This window comes from Lepidochelys kempii, chromosome 6 (genome assembly GCF_965140285.1).
Source record: "Lepidochelys kempii isolate rLepKem1 chromosome 6, rLepKem1.hap1, whole genome shotgun sequence".
NCBI classification, from domain to species: domain Eukaryota; kingdom Metazoa; phylum Chordata; order Testudines; family Cheloniidae; genus Lepidochelys; species Lepidochelys kempii.
In genome coordinates this window covers 101,626,720-101,647,872 of record NC_136385.1, presented here as the reverse complement: position 1 = coordinate 101,647,872, position 21,153 = coordinate 101,626,720, and the positions used below count along the sequence as shown (strand labels likewise).

The 21,153-nt window shown below is 41.1% G+C and overlaps 1 protein-coding gene across 2 annotated transcripts in view; it reads left to right on the top strand.

Moving 5' to 3' along the window:
- Positions 1 to 21,153, top strand: part of EFCAB11 (EF-hand calcium binding domain 11) — a 125,723-nt gene that overhangs the window by 61,505 nt on the left and 43,065 nt on the right. The gene's annotated exons all lie outside the window — the stretch shown is intronic.

Sequence of the window (21,153 nt, the reverse complement as noted above, 5' to 3'; positions counted from 1 at the left end):
GCCAAAATCCCAGCTCCGACACTTACAGCACACTCCACAAGGGAACAAGCCTCATCAATGGCATTCCTGGCCCAAATCCCTATCCAAGAAATCTGCAGGGCAGCAACTGGGTCCTCGGTGAATACGTTCACCTCTCATTACGTTGTCGTCCAGCATGCTAGAGATGATGCAGCTTTCAGCGGAGCAGTGCTCCAATCAGCAATTCCATAACTCCGACCCCACCACCTAGGTAAGGCTTGGGTGTCATCTAAATGGAATGGATATGAGCAATCACTCGAAGAAGAAAGAATGATTACTCACCTTCTTGTAACTGTTGTTCTTTGAGATGTGTTGCTTGTATCCATTCCAAACCCACCCACCTTCCCCTCTGTCGGAGTAGCTGGCAAGAAGGAACTGAGGAGGTGCCGGGTCGGCAGGGTCATATATAGAGCACCATGCAGACGCCGCTCCAGGGAACTCCACAGCTGACCCAACGGGTGCTGCTAGGGGGAAAAGCTTTCTGATGACTCTGCATGCGGCGTGTGCACACCTAATTGGAATGGACATGAGGAACACATCTCAAGAGCAACAGTTACGAGAAGGTGAGTAACCGTTCTTTCAATTGCCAGTGTAGACATGGCCTCAGATACCATCTCATGTCATCCTTTGCACCAGGAGTGCCAGCCTTAATAGCCCCATTCTCTTCTTCTGCTCTTGACTCCACCCCAGCCTATGCATGAAATAGCCTTTTGCTACCTGTTCTTATTCAGATGCCTCCTAAACTTTCCCTACGTGTACTTTTCCCACAAGAAATTAGTGTTGTTGTTTTTTTTAATTTTCCTGCTGTCCAAGTTTTGCAAGTGCATCCTGACATCTCTGTCCACTAGAGAGTATTTTTTTCAGGGCATGGATTGTCTTTGTCTATTTTTCTGCATCAAGCAAACTGCATTAAATGATAAAATTAAGTGTCAGAGGCAAATATTAAAGACTATTTAGAAATTATCAAAGAAAACAAATGGAGAGAAGTATAGTTTCTTTAGGCAAAGAAAGGTTTGAAATAATGTAGAAATCATGGGTGAAATCAAATAGGATAAAGTAGTGGAGGGGAATGGTACAAATGGGAAATAGCAAGTGTTCAAAGATAAATGAATGTATGTTTTAATGTTATGCATGTTGCTTAGCAACAAGCAGTAAAAATGTGGATGAACAAGTAAGAACAAAAAGTAATTAAAGGAAAGAAAGGCATATGCATGGTACAGTATAATAATCAGGTAGAGGAAAAAATTAGAGAAAAGCAAAGAAGGAGAATGAAAAATAGATTTCAAAAAATGTTAAGATAAACATGAGACCACTTTTAATCTGTGTCTGATTCAATTTTTGCATAATATTAGGACAAACAGGTATCAATTTGCAGTAACATATAATACCTAAACATGCATTGAAAATAAAAGAAAAATGAATAGAAGAAAAAAAGCAATAAGCAGAGAAATACCATAACAAGAGTTTATTCTGCAACATAGAATTCACACAGCTTTTAAAAAAATCCCGGTCACATGAAAAATGAGCAGTTGAAATAATACCACTATCTTTAGGCAGAAATCCAACTTGCCCATAGCCTCTCTCTGTGAATCACTTCTGCGGAGAGCATGTTCTTGTGGCTGCTTTCAAAGCTGCATTTCCAGTTTTTCACATAGGCACAATTCCCTAGAGTGTGGAGCTGCACTAGGCTGTATTCAAATATGATTATGAATTTATTGAGAGATTTGTGGTCAAAATGTATTAAAATAAATTCTTCTTGATTCTTTTTCATCTCACAGCCTTCTTGGGGAAAAATACAGTATAGTACTGATATTCACTAAATCTTGCGTGCGTGATAACTCCCTTAAAAAGAAGAATTGTCTTGTCACAGAAGTGGGAATCAGGAGACACGATTTCTATTCCTGGCACTGCCACTGGCCTCTTATGTGTTCTTCAGCAAGTCACTTAACATCTAGGTGCCTCAGTTTCCTCACTGCTGAAATGGAGATAATTTTTACCAACCTCATAAGGGTGCTGTTATGTCATAATTATTAATGCTTGTACACTGAGATTCTCTGTTGGAATATGCTGTAGAAGTATTTTTATGCCAGCTATTACATGAGTCTTGTTTTTACAATGTTCATAATCTGTAAGTATGATAAAAAAATAAATAGAAGTAGGGCTGTCAAGTGATTAAAAAAATTAAGATTAATAGTGCGATTAAAAAAATTAATCATGATTAATTGCATGATTAATCGAACTGTTAAACAATAATAAATACCATGAATTTAAATATTTTTGGATGTTTTCAAATATACTGATTTCAATTACAACACAGAACACAACGTGTACAGTACTCACTTTATATTTATTTTTTATTACAAATATTTGTGCTGTAAAAAAACAAAATTGTATTTTTCAGTTCACCTCATACAAGTACTATAATACAATCTCTTTATTGTGAAAGTTGAATTTACAAATGTAGAATTATGTACAAAAAAACTGCATTCAAAAATAAAACAATGTAAAACTTTAGAGCCTACAAATCCGTTCAGTCCTACTTCTTGTTCAGCCAGTCACTCAGACAAACAAGTTTGTTTATATTTACAGGAGATAATGCTGCCCACTTCTTGTTTACAAAGTTCCCTGAAAGTGAGAACAGGCATTCGCATGTCACTGTTGTAGCTGGCATTGCAAGATATTTATGTGCCAGATGCATTAAAGATTCACATGTCCCTTCATGCTTCAAACACCATTCCAAAGGACATGCATCCATGCTAATGAGGGGTTCTGCTCGATAACGATCCAAAGCAGTGCAGACCGACGCATGTTCACTTTCATCATCTGAATCAGATGCTACCACCAGAAGGTTGATTTTTCTTTTTTGGTGGTTCGGCTTCTGTAGTTTTCACATCAGGGTGTTGCTCTTTTAAGGCTTCAGAAACCATGCTCCATACCTCATCCTTCTCAGATTTTGGAAGGCACTTCAGATTCTTAAACCTTGGGTTGAGTGCTGTAGCTATCTCTAGAAATCTCACATCGGTACCTTCTTTGTGTTTTGTCAAATCTGTAGTGAAAGCATTCTTAAAACGAACAATATGTGCTGAGTCATCTTCCGAGACTGCTGTAACAGGAAATATATGGCAGAATGTGGGTAAAACAGAGCAGGAGACATACTATTCTCCCCCAAGGAGTTCAGTCATAAATTTAATTAATGCATTATTTTTTTAACGAGCATCATCAGCATGGAAACATGTCCTCTGGAATGGTAGCCAAAGCATGAAGGGGCGTACAAATGTTTAGCATATCTGGCACGTAAATATCTTGCAATGCCAGTTACAAAAATGCCTTGCGAATGCCTGTTCTCACTTACAGTGACATTGTAAATAAGAAGCCAGCAGTGTTATCTCCCGTAAATGTAAACAAACTTGTTTGTCTGAGTGACTGACTGAACAAAAAGTAGGACTGAGTGGACTTGTAGGCTCTAAAGTTTTACATTGTTTTATTTTTGAATGCAGGTACGTAACAAAAGAAATCTACATTTGTAAGTTGCACTTTCACAATAAAGAGAGCATTACTGTATTGTATGAGGTGAATACTGTTTTTCAATGTATTTTGTTTATCATTTTTACAGTGCAAATATTTGTAATAAAAATAATATAAAGTGAGCATTGTACACTTCGTATTCTGTGTTGTAAATAAAATCAATATGTTTGAAAATGTAGAAAAAATCCAAAAATATTTAATAAATTTCAATTGATATTCTAATCTTTAACAGTGTGATTAAAACTGCAATAAATAGCAATTAATTTTTTTGAGTTAATAGTGTGAGTTCATTCCTACTTATACCAATGCCCTATTTTATACATTTGTCAGCATGGTTTGCTAAATGATATTTCTCATGTTGGGCTGCTCAGCCCCCCATCAGAAATTAAAGCAGCCTCAGGGTTACTCTAAATTGTGCCTGGTTGCCCAGGTCCCAAAGGGCTGCTCTGCCAGCCAGAGACCACCATGGATGATCTGCTTGATGTAATGTTTTTAATTTAATTTATTAATGTAGTGAACCTACATAGTTAATCTGCTTACCAGTGTAATAATATTTTAGATTCCATTCTGGTTTAGAGAGACAAACAGATATTATAGATGGGGCTGGTAGCAACACCTATCATAAAGGTTGCCTGACACTTCCCATTACAAGACAGTTTTCAGTTGATTGTAACTTTGCCAATCTTTGGTCCTTTGGGCTGAAATGTTCTCTGCTGGGTATTTGCCTCTGGCTGAAAATTTTTATTTTTTATTTTTTTTTATTTCAGTCAAAGCGGTTCAGCTGTTTTCTAGAGTGAAGATGGAGAAAAATAATTTTTTTTGCCCATATCAAAAAATTCTGGCAACCTTTTCTTTGAAAAGCTTTAGTGGCCCTATACTTTGAAATTTGGCAGACAGGTGGCCTTGTGTCAGGGATGTAACTTTTACCATCCCCATGAAAAATTGCAGATTGCACATGCTCAGTAGAAACTTCTTAGATTTTTAGCAGCTAAATTCTTAAAGATTCCATCTGCACTGGGCATACTGCAGCCTGGAGCTGAACAGGACTTTCCCTACAGTTGCAGCTCTGGGCCTCTGCAAACTGTGCTGGGTCCAGGTCTGGGCACCTGAATTTAGAGCAGGGATCCTATCTCTTCTGTGCTGTGAATAACCCCTCTGCTGGGTCCAGGCAGGTTGTAGGAGGAAGCTGTCTGCTTTATATACAGCAGGGGTACAAGACAGACCTGCAGGGAGCCAGGGGTAGGACACTGGGACAAGGAGACTGCGAGAGGGGTTGGGACTGGAGGCTGACAGGGGTTGGAATGGGAAACTGGGACAGTAAATTGGAGCTGGGGTAGCTGGGTAGAGACTGGGACTGGGATCAGGGGAGGGAATAAGGAGGGAAGATTTGGTGGAGAGCTGTGGGGAGAGTGGGCAGACTGGGACTGGCTGAAAACGTATCTGTGACTGAGAACCAGTGAAACAGAGGGAAGGAGGTGAGGGTGGAGGGAGATGGATCTGATGAGGAGCTGTGGTGCAGAGGGAGAATTGGGACTGGGACAAGGAGTTACAGGAAGCAGTGAGACTGAACAAGGAGCCTGGAGAGGGAGATTGAGACTGGGAGCCACTCGGGATCAGGAACATGGGTGTGGGAGACAACTGGAGGCTATCATTGTGGGGAGGGACAGATTGTATGAGGATCCAGGAGGGCGGAAGGAACTGAACTGTGGCTAGGCAAGGGTACTAGGAATGTGGGGAAAGATGGGGGCAGTGAGTCCAGAGGGTAAATCAAGGACTTGCTGAACAAAGGTATGGGGATTAGGATCAGAAGTCTGGGAAAGGAGACTAGGACTTGTTAGGTGAGGAGAATGGGACTGGGACAAGGAGCCAAGGAGTAAGGAAGAGATAAAACTGAGACAAGTTTGGAGGGGAATGGGTAGAAAGATCTGTGCCCTTTAAATAATGTTCCCCGCCAGAGTCTCGAGTGGAACCCAAGACTCCTGAGTCTCACTGTTCTCTGCTGTCAGTAAACATCTGTGATAACAGTGGCAGACTGTGCCATACCCCTCTAGTGCTGCTCCACATAAAGTGTGACAACCTACTACTGCTATCAGTTACTCTCTTGGCTTACGTGGAAGAGATCTGTGTGCCAAATATAAAGGTTCCAACCCTGGTGATGCCCCATGTAAGTATCAATATGATGCCACAGCATGGAATTTGGTTTTTAGTCTTTTTTTTTTAAAACTAGGAAATTGCACATAAAAACTATGTTAAAATAATATTATCAATGTTGCAGCTGCACATGCAGTGGGACAGGTTAGCTGCCCCAGTACAATCCCATCTGAGACACTAGGTATGTATTTGGGGCACTTGGTTCACCCTGCCACTTGCACAGCTGTGCTACAGTGGTATTTTTAGTGTCCTTGATCGCCTGAGATGGAAATTTCATCTCCAGCCCCAGTGTAGACATACCCTTACTCCCACTATGTAAGGTTGTATCTTCACTGCAGAATTGATTCAGGTCATTGGCACTCAAGAGTGAGCAGTCAAACTGCAAAGCCATGTTTGAGTTACTGTGTCCAAACTGGTGCGGCGCTCACCTGTGTGTGTCACTGGGACTTCTGGGGTCATATTTCATTGGTTCTTTTTGCTGCAGCCACTCTATGATTCTTTCCCAGTGAATTATGGAAAAACTTGTCTGGGCACCTGGGGGGAATTGTGGGAAGGTACTGAAGGACTAGTAGCACTTGAGTGATTGAGGCTGCGTCCTCATTACCACAGGGGCGGGTTACCAGTCAAGTGAAAATTCACTTGGGCTTTAAACTACAGTTTCAGGGAAGACAGCTAGCCCCAGTTGAAAGCACCACTAAAGCTGAGTGAAAGGGTTTTGTGTGTGGATGGAAGGAGGACTAGGACAACACAACATCAGAGTAAGAGCCCAAGTTAACTCTGCAATGAAGACACCACAAGATTTGTAGAGCTGCTATATGGAATTCAAAACACTGCTGTCCAGACATTGTTGCAAAACAGAATCAAAGCTTACCTTATATGTATTGTAAATGTTATTTAAGTTAAAAGCACAAGTGTCCTTTCCTTCCCTTTCCTACTTCATGTTTGCTGTTGGCTCTCTACATGTTGTGGCTATGAAAATAGATAAATCTTTTATTGTGTGTTTGTTTTATATTAAGGAATGTTTTATCTGAGATCGCAAGTGAGCGTGTGTGACATATTTGTATATCTCGTGCAATTTTCAGTATGCATTCATGGTTGAACAATCCATTCCTTTTCCAGCAAACAAAACCATCCTCCATATCCCTTTCATCTTTAAACTCTTCTCTGTATAAATGTACGGTGATCAGTAAAATGTATTAAAAGATACACGGTCATCTTATGATAGATATATTATGCAAATAGAAGTTATTGGGTGGGTGAGACTGTAAATGAGTGTCTGGGTGGATGTTGTATGTAGAACTATAGTTGAAGCAAGTTTGGAAGGTGCCACTACTAAATACCTAGAGGAATGTAGAAAGACTAATAAGTTGGGAGGAGAGTGACTAGCAGTAAGGTATCAAGTAAAATGCTAAAAGTAGACACTATAGGAAGAGACAGTGAGTAGTCACACCAGGATGTGGGTCTTGTGTGTAACCCTTCTGCCAGGTGGAGTTGGCAGCAACAATGGCTGGGTTCAATATCTAGGGGTTCTTCTTAATACAACACAGAACCGGCTCGAGCCCCCACCCAGTAATCTGGGCAAATTAAATACCACTCCTGTGTGCCTCTAAGAGGCAGTACTTCCCCTCATGAGCACTCAGTCAGTGTATAACAAAAAAAACTTTTAATGGAAAAAATGGGAAAGGAACCCAACATTAATTTGGGAAAACAACATAGCCATGATTTGAAAGCATATAACCATGAGAAAAACATCCACCTCACAGTAGGTTGGGTAGTGTCCTTTGCCTCAGTTTCTTACATTGTGGTGTGAAAATCTGACAAACAGATGTTCCTTTAATGCACCACTCCCCTCTCCCTCCACTGCACCCCACTCATAGTTGCTGTCCTTGGTCAGCAAAGACCCAGAGTTCAGAGAAGCGTTCACGTGAGTTCCCCTCCACGGGCAGATGGGAAGGCATAGAGCAATGCCTCAGCTGCTGCTGCTACATCGTTCACTCTGCGTGACTGCCCACTGTGCCTTCATTCACTCTGTTGCTGCGTCTGCTTTACTCCACTGCTGTTGGCTGCTGTGCTGTCGCTTTCTCTCCTGCCACCTTTCTCTCTCCTGCAATATCTTGAGGTCCCACCACTTAACACAGCTCTCAGTGATTTCAGCAGTTATTGGGGGGGTGGGGGGGAGAGAACCTTTCTGCTAGTGCAGGCTGAGCAGTCTCTTCAACTGAAAACACTGTGCCCTGCAGATCCCAGGCTTAGCAAGGTCCCAAGCTTAGACTCTTAATTAAGTCTAATCAGCTGTGTATTTACACAGTGGAGAGTCAAATGGTATCTAGGACTCTTTGGGCAGAGCCCACACCACCAGGTACAAATATCCAGAGGCGACATATAACTCTTGATAGCGGGAGGGCATAATTTAAAGGTTTGGGGAGCACGTGACTGCCCCAGGCATTGCCTCTGGGCCCTTTCCCACTCTCCCCACACCCGCTCCAAGCTGACACCACCTTACTCACATTCATCTCACAGCTTCTTCCCCACTTCTCCCATTGCTTCCCAGCTGCAGGTGTGACACAGGCCAGAGCAGCCTCCAGACACCTACTGCTAAGCATTGGTAACTACTGCTGTGGGCGAGGAAGGGACGGTACTCAGCGAGCTTCCCTGCGTTCCAGCTGGTGGAGCTGTGCTGCCAGCCTAGGGTCTCTTCCCTGCTCTGGGCACCTCCTACTGGGGCTCAGTGGCAGAGCTAGGTGCCAGTGCCTTTCCCAGGCACGTCCCCTCAGCCTGACTCCAATCCTGGCACCCTCATGGTGTAAGAGGTAATATCTTTTATTGGACCAACTTCTGTTGGTGAAGAGACAAGCTTTCGAGCCACACAGAGCTATTCTTCAGGTCTGGGAAAGGTAGTCTGAGTGTGAAAGCTGAATACAAGGTGGAACAGATCGTTTAGCATAAGTAGTTAGCACATATTCTAAGGGACCATTCAAGGTAGAGTGGCCTGTTAACTCTTCTGCAGTCAGAGGACAACAAGCAGGGGGTCAGTGGGTTACAGATTGTTGTGATAAGCAATAAATCCAGTGTCTTTGTTCGCAAAAAGAAAAGGAGTACTTGTGGCACCTTAGAGACTAACCAAATTGGTTAGTTGGTTAGAAACTAACCAAACTAACTCCTTTTCTTTTTGCGAATACAGACTAACACGGCCGTTACTCTGAAACCTGTCTTTGTTCAGTCCATGATTTTTAGGTCTGATCTACATTACAGACCTATATTGGTATAACTACATAACAAAGGGGTGTGAAAAATACACACCCCTGAGCAACGTAGTTATACCGACCTAACTCCCCATAGACAGCGCTATGTCAGCGGGAGAGCTTCTCCCGCTGACATAGCTATTACCTCTCAGGGAGGTGAATTAACTATGCCAATGGGAGAGCTCTCTCCTGTCAGCTTAGAGCATCTTGATTAAAGCACTACAGCGGCGTAGCTGCACCAGTGATGCAGCATTTTAAGTGAAGATGTGTACCTACGTGTCTAGTAAAGTTATACATTTAAGCTAACTTTGCTAGCATGGGGTAGCAATCTGTGGTGCACAAGAATATAATTTACTTAACACTCTCCCTGTGCAGTTCAGCAACTCTTTGCTGCTGTTCCACTGGTTTCTTTTCCCCCCATGTTTGTTCTTGCATGGCTGGCTGGCTTTTCCCTTAGGTAGGTCATGTTGTATACCCAGCATGCACTATTTTCCAGGAATTATGTGCATCAGAAGGCAATCTAATTTTGACTGGTCAGACCTTAGGATGAAAGCTTTTCATTCGGCATAGCTTGAAGTGTGAGAATGCTGTTTATTTAAATGCAAAGTGTTTTATTTTACTTTTTTCCCCATTTTCTTGGCTTTGGAACTTCCTCCAGTATGTCACATTAAGGCTGAAGCAAAAATCTACTTTTGCTAAAGCTATTCTTTAAGAACACTGTAGACAGAAGAAAGTATTTGGACAACAGGTGAATTTTTCCTTGGATACTCATAAAAGTACATACTAAGTATGAAACATTATGTAAGACTGAGCAGAGTTCTACTCCTTACGTGCTGAATGTTGAAAGGGACATCCTTGTTAAAAATAATTTCCCTATGTTACTAATATTTATTTAAAACTGAAAAAAATCACTTATTAATGCTAATTGCTTTCTTTCCTCTACATCTCCAGTCTTGTCTCCTTTTGCAGTCCATAATCTGCACTGTTCCAACAGTTGAGGCCCTCTTCTATTTCCTATTCATTCACTTCTCCACAAACATCTCTGCTTTGTTCTGTGCTATCCCCTACACCAGTAGCACCCTCTCTGACCTGGTCTGCATGGTCCATTCTTTTTTGTCTTTCAAGTCGTTCCTTAACACCCTCTTCTGCCATTGTATCTACATATAATTAACAAAATAAAACATTCTTAGTCATAGAAATGTGTCCATGTTGATGGTATTAGATCTGCCTCCAGTAGAAATGATCATGAAGGCGATGGTTACTCCCCTGAAGGCCCCAGTTGGATAGCTCTTGCTAGGCATACTTAAAAGCTAGTGCTGGGTGATTGCTCCTCTTCCCTGAAGGTGCTTTTATATGAGGTTCTGCACAGGGTTTTTATTACCGTTCTTCCTCTTCTATCTTATTGTTTGTTAATTTCACTTGTTTGTCGTAAAGTACACTGAAAACTCTCCAAAGTCTGGGATCACATCTTTCTATGTGTTTGTACAGTTCCTAGTACAATGACACACCAACTGGAATCTCTGAATGCTTCTTCAATAGAAATAATACAGTAAATAATAACAAAGACAGCAGGAATCTTCACATATATTAAGAGAGCATTGTGGGGAGCCAAGTCCAGTGGTCAGAGGGTGCCTGAGGTAGCAGTGAAAAACCAAGCATCTCTCTAGCAGCCTGGGGACAAAAATCAAGGAATCAGAGTTGTGACAGTAGCTGGGCAGAAGAGTGCAATGCACAGGGGACTGATTGATAGGTTTTGTTTTTGTGAGGGTGGAGAAAAAGGGAGGAAAGAATGGAGAGAGCCAAATTAAGGAAGATCCAAGCCCTGTCTAGTCTCAGTTCATATCTAGTTGTATAGAGGAAAAGGAAACTGAGAATGAAGACTTGCCACCAAAAATAGAATTTTAAATGTACTGAAGACCTAAATGCACTTTAATACTATATGACAAAACAGGAACATGAATATGTATATCATAATCTGCAAGGAGACAAAAATAATAATGAATTGTTTTGTAGTGTTACTGTCTCTGCTGCTCTGTTTTCAAGGAGCACAGTATCTGTGAATGAGTGTCATTTTCCCTCATGATCTATAATTGGTCCCTATGAGGAAAATCAATTATTTCATGTGGAATAGGCTTGAAAAGGCAGAAATGCAATGTATTTTTATTCTTATGAGATGTAGATTTGCCTTTATTCAGCAGCAGCGAAATAAACAAAATGAATACTTTAATTAATCTGACTTGCAGAGCACTTGAAACAATGATCTGGGTTTATGAAGATAGCAACAATAAACCTCCCACAGGAGAAACCTCAGGCTCATTGAGTCACTGAATTAGAAGTCTTAGGGCTGTAGAGATCTGAAAAATTCCTGTTTCATATACGCTGAAACATTTTGTGAGAAAATTGTTGAATCTTTCACAAAGAGAATGTTTAGACTAATTTGAGTTTTTTTGAGAGTGTTTTTCTATTTTAATTTTTTGTGTTTGCTATTTTTATATTAGGAAATCGATTTTTAACACAAAAATTATCCTATAGGGAGTTACTGTTCTAAATGTGTTGGTGATGCTAGTGAAATTAAAAATATACGCTTGCCAAGTCCTTTTACTGAGAAAAGATTACATCTTCAAAACATTCTATACACATCAACTAAGTAAGCTTTCAAAAAGAAATTAACAATAAGTTCTTGTGAAGAATTTTAAAATTAAGTTGCCATGAGGTGAAAGGGAATTCTGTTATGGATTAGAGAATGGCTAAGAGACAGTAAGCAGTCAGTATGTAATTTTGTTGTAGCAATGTGGTCCCAGGATATTAGAGAGACAAGGTGGGTGAGGTAATATCTGCACCAATATAAGATATTACTTCACCCACCTCTTTGCTCTAGTAACCAGTCAGGTCTGTTTTTATCATGGCAAAAGATTGGTTGGTGTAGTCCAAGGATTCATGCTAGGGCCAGAGTTGTTTAATATATATATGTACTATTGATCTGGACTAGAAGGTGGCAGTACTTACCGATGATAACATTATTTTTGGTTAGTCAAGAGTAGAGACGACACTGAGGAAGTTCAGAAGAACCTAATAAAGCTAGGTGACTAGACAGCATAATAGTAGATGAAAAGAAGTTTTGATAGTGCAAGATAACAGATTGGAGTGAATTATTGTGGGGTTCCAAATTTATTGTATCATCTCAAGAAAAGGACCCCTGGGCATGACTGTGAGCAGCTCAATGAAAACCTCTGCTCAATGTCGAGAAAGTGAACAAAGTATTAAAAGATGTACAAAGAGTGGAATAGAGAATAAAACAAAGGAGACAAAGGGTAGGAATAAATGGTCAGTTTTCACATTGGAGAGAGGTAAATAGTGATGTCTCCCAGGGATCTGTAGTGCGACTAGCACTGTTCAACATATTCGTAAATCATCTGGAAAAAGGGCTAAACAGTGAGGTGGCAAAATTTGCAGATGATATAAAATTACTCAATACAGTTAAGAATTAAAAAGGGATCTTACAAACTGGGTGACTGGCCAACATAATGGTAGATAAATGCAAAGTAATGCACACTGAAAAACATACTCCCTACTATACATACAAAATAGTGGGTCCAAATTAACTGTAACCACCAAAGAAAGAGATCTTTGGCATCATTGTGGCTAGTTCTCTGAAAACAGCTGCTCAATGTGCAGCCGCAGTCAAAAAAGCTAACAGAACGTTAGGAAGCATTAGGAAAAGGATAGATAATAAAGCAGAAAATATAATGCCACTATATAAACCCATGGAATGCCCACACCTGGAATAGTGCATGCAGTTTTGGTCGCCCCATCTCAAAAAAGTTATATTAGAAATGGGCACGGTACAGAGACAGACCAAAAAATGGTTAGGGATATGGAGCAGCTTCCATATGAGAAGAAATTTTAAAAACCAGGATTATTCAGTTTGGACAAAAAATGATCAAGGCAGGGATATGATAGGGGTCTATAAAATTATGAATAGTATGGAGAAAGTGAATAAGGAAATGTAAGCTTTCAGAGTAACAGCCGTGTTAGTCTGTATTTGAAAAAAGAAAAGGAGTACTTGTGGCACCTTAGAGACTAACCAATTTATTTGAGCATGAGCTTTCGTGAGCTACAGCTCACTTCATCGGATGCATACCATGGAAACTGCAGCAGACTTTATATATATACAGAGAATATGAAACAATACCTCCTCCCACCCCACTGTCCTGCTGGTAATAGCTTATCTAAAGTGATCATCAGGTGGGCCATTTCCAGCACAAATCCAGGTTTTCTTACCCTCCACCCCCCCACCACAAATTCACTCTCCTGCTGGTGATAGCCCATCCAAAGTGACAACTCTTTACACAATGTGCATGATAATCAAGTTGGGCTATTTCCTGCACAAATCTAGGTTTTCTCACATCCCCCCCACCCCCATACACACACAAACTCACTCTCCTGCTGGTAATAGCTCATCCAAACTGACCACTCTCCAAGTTTAAATCCAAGTTGAACCAGAACATCGGGGGGGGGGGGTAGGAAAAAACAAGAGGAAACAGGCTACCTTGCATAATGACTTAGCCACTCCCACTCTCTATTCAAGCCTAAATTAATAGTATCCAATTTGCAAATGAATTCCAATTCAGCAGTTTCTCGCTGGAGTCTGGATTTGAAGTTTTTTTGTTTTAAGATAGCGACCTTCATGTCTGTGATTGCGTGACCAGAGAGATTGAAGTGTTCTCCGACTGGTTTATGAATGTTATAATTCTTGAAATCTGATTTGTGTCCATTTATTCTTTTACGTAGAGACTGTCCAGTTTGACCAATGTACATGGCAGAGGGGCATTGCTGGCACATGATGGCATGTATCACATTGGTGGATGTGCAGGTGAACGAGCCTCTGATAGTGTGGCTGATGTTATTAGGCCCTGTGATGGTGTCCCCTGAATAGATATGTGGGCACAATTGGCAACGGGCTTTGTTGCAAGGATAAGTTCCTGGGTTAGTGGTTCTGTTGTGTGGTATGTGGTTGTTGGTGAGTATTTGCTTCAGGTTGCGGGGCTGTCTGTAGGCAAGGACTGGCCTGTCTCCCAAGATTTGTGAGAGTGTTGGGTCATTCTTTAGGATAGGTTGTAGATCCTTAATAATGCGTTGGAGGGGTTTTAGTTGGGGGCTGAAGGTGATGGCTATAAAATGAATTCTAATCAGAAGTCCAACAAAGGAAGTTGCATTTTTCTCCATCCTCAACATAGTAGTCACCTTTCCTTCCAATTGCTAAAATTCCATTGTGTCTACACCAGTGGTTCTCAAAAAAAAAAAAAAATTTCGTGGACCACTTGAAAATTGCTGAGGGTCTCAGCAGACCGCTTAATGATTTTTCCAAATGTTGTTTGTACCGTTAGCTAACTATTGTAAAGCACTTCGTATAAAAGCACTATATAAAAAACAAAAACTTAAAAATGGGTTTTTTTTGTTCTACAAATAAAAGCACACAACTCATATTTTAATATCAGTAGTCTTACCTTTCTAATGCAATGGATGTGCCCTTCCTCCCCTACCGCGGCAGCCCCTGAGCTGGGGCTGGGATGGAGGGCCGTCTCTCCCTGGCAACCGCAGCCTTGGAGCTGAGGAAAGTCGCCTCTTTCTCTGGCTGCCACAGCCCTGCACGTCCCAAATTCCCCCTACCCCACTTCTCACCCCACTGCCCCCTGTTTTCCCCAAGGCCAGCACCTCAACTTACATGTGTGTCTTCTCTAGGGTCCAGGCACCTAATTAGTGGAGCAATGCCTGCACAGCTCCACTAATTAGGTGGGTGCCCCTTCATTCTCTCGTGTGCAGCCGCCCAGGTGTGCACCTTAGAGGAAACTATCTGAGGACCACTTGAACAGAACTCGCGGACTACTGGTGGTGCACGGACCACAGTTTGAAACCCCCTGGTCTACAGTATTCAGCTCTGGATGAGAATCAGTCTGAAATGTGCTGCCAAAGGATGTGTATTCTCATATTTTTGAGCACTCCCAGCATTCCAGGAAACTTTTAATAGAAACATCAGTCAGTTGCCATCGAATAAAAGATAGCTTACCTAAAAATCTAAAATCTTTGATCCTTTCCTCCACCAGTTATTGACTCTTGCCCTCTGCGGGATAAGGTTTTGTTTCTTAATGATAGCCCACATGTATTGAATATGATTTGAAGTTCTACAGGAGTCCCAGATCCAGGATACAGTTTTTTTTAAGCAAAGGTATTATTATGCTGAAATTCATACTCTCTTGTTTGACCGAAATCTCTATGCATGTTTTCTATCAACCAGTCTTTTATTCTAACATATGTTTTCTTCTGTTATACTTGCTAACGTCACTAAACCTCTAAAGAGGGGGAAAAGGGAAAGCAGCTTCCTATCTTGCTTTTAGTGTCCATGTCATCAGTTATTCAAAAAAGAAACAAAGAACTGTAAAGAGGGTTTGATTTGCATTAATTAGCTGCTCAGAAGTGAACAGGTGAGCTTTCGGAGCATCTTCTAATCTTAGTTTGGACAAGGAAGGGCTAGGATTTACTGGCAACCTGGATAATGCAATGGATTAATTAAGCTCTGAAGTAGACTCATGGACTTTAAGGCTAGAAGTGACCATCATGATCATCTAATCTGACCTCCTACACATTGCAGACCACAGAACCTCACCCACCCACTCCTGTAATAGACCCATAACCTCTGGCTCAGTTATTGAAGTCCTCAAATCATGATTTAACGATTTCAAGTTACAGAGAATCCACCATTTACACTAGTTTAAAGCTGTAAGTGACCCATGCTCGATACTGCAGTGGAAGGCCAAAACCCCCAGGGTCTCTGCCAATCTGACCCAGGGGAAAATTCCTTCCTGACCCCAAATATGGCAATCAGTTAGACACTGTGCATGTGAGCATGATCCATCAGCCAGATACCAGGGAAAGAATTTTCTGTAATAACTCAGAGCCCTTCCCATATAGTGTCCCATTACCAGCCTACTATGTACCTGCAACTGTTGTTGTTGGCGTAGAAACTTGACTTCTTGGTGTCTTTCAACCGGGGGACTTTGTGTTCCTTCATACATTAAAGCAAAGTATGTTGAGTTTCAGCCTACATTTCTTGCTACTGCTATTAAGATGTAGTCTGAACTATGATTCAGCATAGAATCATAGAAGTATAGGGTTCAAAGAGACCTCCGGAGGTCATCTAGTCCAACCCTCTGCTCAAAGCAGGACGAACCCCAACTAAATCATCCCAGCCAGGGCTTTGTGAAGCTGGGCCTTAAAAACCTCTAAGGATCGAGATTCCACCACTTCCCTAGGTAACCTATTCCAGTGCTTCACCACCCTCCTAGTGAAATAGTGTTTCCTAATATCCAACGTAGACCTCCCCCACTGCAACTTGAGACCATTGCTCCTTGTTCTGTCATCTGCCACCACTGAGAACAGCCTAGCTCCGTCCTCTTTGGAACTCCCCTTCAGGTAGTTGAAGGCTGCTATCAAATCTCCCTTCACTCTTCTCTTCTGCAGACTAAATAAGCACAGTTCCCTCAGCCTCTCCTTATAAGTCATGTGCCCAACTTCTCCCTTCTTTCTGAAGTGGTTCTTATATAGACAGTTGAAACAATAGTAACACAACATAGCTAAGGTTTCAGAGTAGCAGCCGTGTTAGACTGTATCCGCAAAAATAAAAGGAGTACTTGTGGCACCTTAGAGACTAACAAATTTATTTGAACATAAGCTTTTGTGAGTTATGCCATTTCCTGGGGTTCCCTCCAGGACCTCTGTATGCCAGCCGTTAGTTGCCTCCATCCAGAAAGCCATTTTAATATCTAAAGTGGAGTTAAAGTACCACATCTGCCACAGTGAGGGCACAGGAATCAGTCAGTATTTCCATTTGGGGTCCAATACCTGATAGCATGATGTGAAAGCAGAAAACCCTGCCACCTTATTTAAATATAGGTTAACACTGAACGAACATCAAAACATGAGAGGCCACCACAAGACGACAATCATTTGTTGGTTATGTTAACGCTGGGACAGAATAAGAGTGAGAGGTAGCCCTTTCTCCTCATCTCTTCTCTACCCAACACGATTTAGAAATAAATCAAACTTTCCTCCAGGGAGTTCTGAGACTTGAAATTGTGGGATAGAACTGTGTTAAAGGTGATAAAATAATTATGTCAAGATCAATCAATTATGGACACCGAGTCTTTAGGCAATGCATTAGATTAATTCATATTCCAATTTTTGCACAGTTTTGACTGAAACAATTGCACGCTTAATGTCCGTGATGTGAATAGATTCCAAAGATTTCTCACATAAAATGAAACTGCAATAATTTGATCTTTGAGTTACAGAGGTCTGAGCTATAACCTTTACATAGAGCTCATTAAAATGGACATGGCAGATAAATGCAACTATATGAGAAGGTGGGGAGAGTCCCTGGGCTAGGAGTCTTTCTTTGAACCACAGGTCTTATCTTGCTACCTCCTCCACATATGTAACTATAAAAAATAATCATTATGAAATACTGTTGAGATCAGCTCACTTCATCAGCTCACTGCATCTGATGAAGTGAGCTGTAGCTCACGAAAGCTTATGCTCAAATAAATTTGTTAGCCTCTAAGGTGCCACAAGTATTCCTTTTCTTTTTGCGGATACAGACTAACACGGCTGCTACTCTGAAACCTGTTGAGATCAGTGGTTCTCAACCTATTTACGATTGTGGGCTGCATATGTGGCCCATAATGTGTTATGTGGGCCTCATCCAATACTACTTCTTTGGCCCTGAGGATGTCACATGGGCTGCAGCTGTGTGCTGATTGGTCCTCAAGTGGCCCACAGGCCACAGGTTGAGAACCACTGGTTTAGATAGTTTCTTACTCCACTCTTGTCTTTACAAAAATGTATATAAATAGTTCTAATACTTGCTAGTAAGGGAGATGAGGCAATTTCTTTTACATTTGATAGAACTATCCTGGGTGAGGATCTTAAACTGAATATATGAAATTTCTGGTACCAGATTACCCCGTTATCATGTTGTGTGGTAGTGTTAGGTACTCCGATAAATAAAATAAGTATTGGAAAAGCAAAGATTTTCAGACAACATTGTTTGGGTTAGAAATATGTAGGATATTTTTATTATAGGAGAGCTTACCAATCACTTTAAAACAGGATCCAGTGATGATTTTATAATCTTTCTCCAGTTTTGGAATATGGAATCATAGAATCAGAGGACTGGAAGGGACCTTGAGAGCTCATCTAGTCCAGTCCCTTACACTCATGGCATGATTAAGGATTAACTAGACGAGCCCTGACAGGCGTTTGTCCTACCTGCTCTTAAAAATCTCCAGTGATGGAGATTCCACAACCTCCCCTAGGCAATATACTCCAGTACTTAACTACTCTGACATGAAGTTTTCCCTGATGTCCAACCTAAACTGCCCTTGCTGCAATTTAAGCCCACTGCTTCTTATCCTATCCTCAGAAGTTAAGGAGAACAATTTTTCTCCCTTCTCCTTGTAGCAACCTTTTATGTACTTGAAAACTGTTATTATGTCCCCTCTCAGTCTTCTCCTTCTCCAGACTAAAGAAACCAAATGTTTTCAATCTTCCCTCATAGGTCATGTTTTCTAGACCTTTAATCATTTTTGGTGCTCTTTTCTGGACTTTCTCCAATTTGTCCAGATCTTTCCTGAAATGTGGCACCCAGAACTGGACACAAAACTCCAGCTGAGGCCTACTCAGCGCGGAGTAGAGCGAAAGAATTACTTCTTGTGTCTTGCTTACAATGCTCCTGCTAATACATCCCAGAATGATGTTTGCTTTTTTTCCTACAGCGTTAAACTGTTGGCTCATATTTAGCTTGTGATCCACTCTGACCCCCAGATCCCTTTCTGCAGTACTCCTTCCTAGGCAATCATTTCCCATTTTGAATGTGTGCAACTGATAGTTCCTTCCTAAGTGGAGTACTTTGCATTTGTCTGTATTGAATTTCATCCTGTTTACTTCAGACCATTTCTCCAGTTTGTCGAGATCATTTTGAATTTTAATCCTATCCTCCAAAGCACTTGCAACCCCTCCTAGCTTGGTATTGTCCACAAACTCTCTATGCCATTATCTAAATCACTGATGAAGATATTGAACAGAACCGGACCCAAAACTGATCCCTGAAGGATACCTCTTGATATGTCCTTCCAGCTAGACTGTGAACCACTGATAAATTGCTCTCTGGGAACATTTTTCCAACCAGTTATGCACCCACCTTATGCACCCACCCAGCTCCATTTAGGTTGTATTTCCCTAGTTTGTTTATGAGAAGATCATGCAAGACAGTATCAAAAGCTTTACTAAAGTCAAGATATACCACATCTATCACTTTCCCCCATCCACAAGGCTTGTTACCCTGTCAAAGAAAGCTATTCTTGACAAATCCATGCTGTTACTTATCACCTTATTATCTTCTAGGTGTTTGCAAATTGATTGCTTAAATATTTGTTCCATTATCTTTCTGGGTGCTGAAGTAAAGATGGCTGGTTTATAATTCCCCAGGTTGTCCTTATTTCCCTCTTTATAGATTGGCATGATATTTTCCCTTTTCCAGTTCTCTGGAATCTCTTCCATCTTCCATGACTTTTCGAAGATAATCGCTTATGGCTCAGATAATTCCTCAGTTAGCTCCTTGAGTATTCTAGGATGGATTTCATCAGGACCTGGTGACTGGAATCTAACTTGTCTAAGTAATTTGTAACTTGTTCTTTCCCTATTTAAGCCTCTGAACCTATCTCATTTTCACTGGAATTTACTGCGTTAGACATCCAATTGCTACTAACCTTTTTGGTGAAAACTGAAACAAAAAAGTCAATTAGCACTTCTGTCATTTCCACATTTTTTGTTATTAGTTTTCCCCCCTCATTGAGTAATGGGCCTACCCTGTCCTTGATCTTCCTCTTGCTTCTAATGTATTTGTAGAATGTTTTCTTCTTACCTTTTGTCTCTAGCTTGTTTAATCTCATTTTGTGCCTTGGTCTTTCTAATTTTCTCCCTACATACTTGTGTTGTTTATATTCATCCTTTGTAAATTGACCTACACTTTTTGTAGGATTCTTTTCTGAGTTGCAGATCACTGAAGATCTCCTGGGTAAGTCAGGACAGTCTCTTGCCATACTTCTTATCTTTCCTATATAGTGGGATAGTTTGCTCTTGTGCCCTTAGTAATGTACCTTTCAGAAACTGCCAACTCTCTTGAACTGTTTTTCCCCTTAGGCCACGTCTACACTACCCACCGGATTGGCGGGTAGTGATCGGTCTGTCGTCGACTCCGGAACTCCACCACGGTGAGAGATGGAAGCAGAGTCGACAGGGGAGCAGTGGCCGTTGATCCCGTGCCGCGAGGACGCGAAGAAAGTGATTCTAAGTCAATCTAAGATACGTCAACTTCAGCTACGCTATTCTCGTAGCTGAAGTTGTGTATCTTAGATCGATCCCCTCTCACCTAGTGTAGACCAAGCCTTAGACTTGCTTCCCATAGGATCTTACCTACCAACTCCCTGAGTTTGCTAAAGCCTGCCTTCTTCAAATCCATTGTCTTTAATGTGCTGTTTTCCTCTTACAGTTCTTTAGAACCATGAACAATCTGACAACAGTACATTCACTAAGGGTCAGATAAATGGGTTTTTTTTTATTATAAATCCAGTGCATTCTTCCCCAGTCATTATAGATACCTAATTGTAGTATTTGATACATTTATTTTTGCTTTTTCCTATTTGATAGGAATTATCCTACACTGCCTCACCCTCTGCCACACCTCTTCCCCCACTCTATGTTAGGAACTAATTTAAATTAAGAAATGTTAGAAACATATTAAGACTATATGGTACAAACTGGGCAATAATTAGTCATGATTATGTATTCCAGTGGATGTCTTGCTTGTGGCCTGTGGTGACTGCAAAAGCACGATCAAAACAATGTCTAAAGATACAATCCCCAGAGTCAAGTTAAAAACAAAATCAACAAAAAAACCCTCCTTCTGGAATTTGGAGTCATTCTCTGGGTCCTTGCCAGAGTTGAGGACATTGGTGCACCTCGGTCCCTTCTATTCTCTGCGTGTGGCACTCAATAGTTTAGCCTCCAGAGGACTGTAATGTTTGGGTATAATCCAGATTATTGGGCTCAATGCAAGGTATTTAGGTGGGGTTTAATGGCCTGGGATATGTGCAGGAGGTTA